Source organism: Chiloscyllium plagiosum, unplaced genomic scaffold, assembly GCF_037043375.1.
Source record: "Chiloscyllium plagiosum isolate Xiang-an unplaced genomic scaffold, Cpla_swu_hap1 HiC_scaffold_194, whole genome shotgun sequence".
Taxonomy (NCBI): Eukaryota; Metazoa; Chordata; class Chondrichthyes; order Orectolobiformes; family Hemiscylliidae; genus Chiloscyllium; species Chiloscyllium plagiosum.
The window spans coordinates 115,001-117,500 of NW_028270333.1; the positions used below are offsets into that span (position 1 = coordinate 115,001).

The 2,500-nt window shown below is 47.5% G+C and overlaps 1 pseudogene; it reads right to left on the bottom strand.

Annotated features, from left to right (window-relative positions):
- The window catches only part of LOC148133843 (28S ribosomal RNA), an 8,397-nt pseudogene that overhangs the window by 2,449 nt on the left and 3,448 nt on the right, over positions 1-2,500 (bottom strand).

Sequence of the window (2,500 nt, forward strand, 5' to 3'; positions counted from 1 at the left end):
TGCCAGGTCTTCCGTGCTAGGTCCCTCGGGAACCTTTTTCTCAACCAGGAAACCTTTAATTTCTCGAAGTACCTTGAGTGATCGATATTCTTCGATGGTTTCCTTATTGCTCTCTTCCCTGAATTGGAAGGAAGCTTTTATGATCGGGTCGGTTGAGCGCTCAAGAGATTCTCGCTTTCTAATTATGGCGGATGGAATTTGAATCTCGAGCTTCGGAATTGCCAGACCTCCATTTTTGTTCTTTGAGTACAGCAGGCCGTCTGAGATGTGCTGTGGCAAGTGTAGGAACTCTTTTACCGCATTTCGAATGATCTGATCCAGCTTTACCAATATGTTTTGAGACGCCTCTGTCAGTATCAGGTGGAAGTATAGTCTTGGGATGACGTGCACTCTGAGCAGCTCCAGTCTCTGAGTTGGTTTGAGAGGTGCCGTCCTCAAGCCTTCAACCCAGGTTTTGAGCTTTTCTTCCCATTCGCTCTCTTTAACGCCTGCCCATGGGTCTATCCGGGCTCCCAGGTATTTCTCCGTGTCACCTGGTGGGATGTATTTGATGGTATCGTTTCTGATCCTCCATTTTGCCTCATGGTTATACATGAAGGTCTTCCTTTTGCATGTGAAGTGGAAGCCTTTGGTTTTCTTGACATTTATGTCTAGGCCTGTCTTATCACAATAAGACTGGAGGATCTTTAAGTTCTCTTGCATCCCAGCGTGAGAGTTGCTCAGCAGTGCAATATCGTCTGCGAAGGCCAAAGCTGTACAGTTAACCATCCTGTCACCGTACGGCATTGTTATGCCCTGGCCTGCCTGTTCCAGGGTACTGATCAGAGGGTCTATCGCGATATTGAATAGTAATGGTGAAAGCGGATCGCCTTGCTTCACGCCTCTCTCGATCTTGATCTGATCCGTGGGCTTGCCTTTGCCCTCAATCACCGTAGTGTTATTGGTGTAGAGGTCGCGGATCAGCTCCACGAAGGCAGTAGGTGTTTTCATCCTCTTCAGCGAACCAATGAGTAGTTTGTGGCCTACTGAATCGAATGCTTTGGCCAGATCGACAAAAACAACGGCTAGCTCCTTTCTGTTCTTTTTCGAGCCTTTGATGACATTCTGGAGGATAGCAATATTCTCGTTACAGCCGGGTGTAGCTGCCAAGAACCCTTTCTGTCTTGGATTGATGTTAACCGCCTTGCTTAACCTCTTTGCCATAATTTTAGTGAACAGTCGAAGCAGCATTGGCCCGATTGTAATGGGGCGCCAGTTGTCTAGGTTCTTAAGTCGATCCTGGTCCTCGCATTTAGGAATGAGCACTGTTCGGCTCTTTTTCATGCTCTCTGGGATAGATCTCGTTTTTAACCAAAGGGTGAAGAGTCGAGGTAACCGGGAGGCTTCAGTCTCCTGGATGGCTTCTAGATGTTTCAGCTTTTTGCCATCCGGCCCTGGTGCACTGTGTTTATCAATTCCTCTCAGGGCCTCGTCGACCTCCTCTTCACTGATTGGTCCCAGCAGTAGGTTTTCATCAACATGGCCAGCATAACCAGCAAAGCTCCTTATGTCAGCTTTATTATTAGCCTTGGACAGTTTCTCACGAAATTTGATTTCAAGTTCCTCTCGTGAGATGGGGCATTGAGATGTATCTGGTGCACCCATTAATTTCCTGGCTAGCTGGCGCCTGTTGTTTCTGAACAACTCTTGGGCTTCTTTATACGCCGCTTTCTTAGTGGCATAACGTTTCTTCGCCCCGTTGTTATTGCTCTTATTTTCGGCCTTTCTCTTGATCTCTTTATGCCGTCTGCGGGGGTGTTTTCCGTTATGATCACCGTATATTTCGTCTGTAATACAGTCTACCAACCCCCGAGCTTGAGCCATACAGAGTGGATCATTGGCTTTCTGCAGTAGTTCCTCGGCCTGTCTGAGTTGTTCATCAACTTCCCTGTGTTTCGGGAGTTTGGCCGGGATTTTGTATGGAATTTGTTGATCTGCTGGTGCAGCCGAGCCATTTTCCTCCTCCTGTACGGTCTCCTGCTCCTCTCTTTCTGGTGTTTTCGGGGTTGTCGGGGCTGCTACCTGTGTTAGCCGTTTCTTCTGGAGCAATCTACGTTTGTCTGAGATCTGCTTTGCAGTCTTAGTTGTTAGGACTTTAGCAATCTCGACATTGATAAATCTGGCTCCAGCGAGGCTTATTTCAAGTTGTTCCAAGAGGGTTTCTTCCTCCTCAGACCACGACCCTTTCCGTCTCTTTGCTATCGGTTTGTCGGCCTTTATGCGCTTGTTGTTCCTCAATTCCGGGTGCATATGTCTTTCATGTTGCCCAAGGCCACTTTTCGTTGTGAAGTTGGCCTCACAGGCTTCACATTGAAATTCGCCCATCACCGTCTGCAAAGGACCTTTGCATTTGGGATAGTGGCAGGCAATTGAGTGAAATTCACCCGTCTTATGGCATCGCGAACATTTTGTTCGAAAGGTCTTAGTTTGATGCGAGCGCCTTAGATGTTTAGCAAAGAAA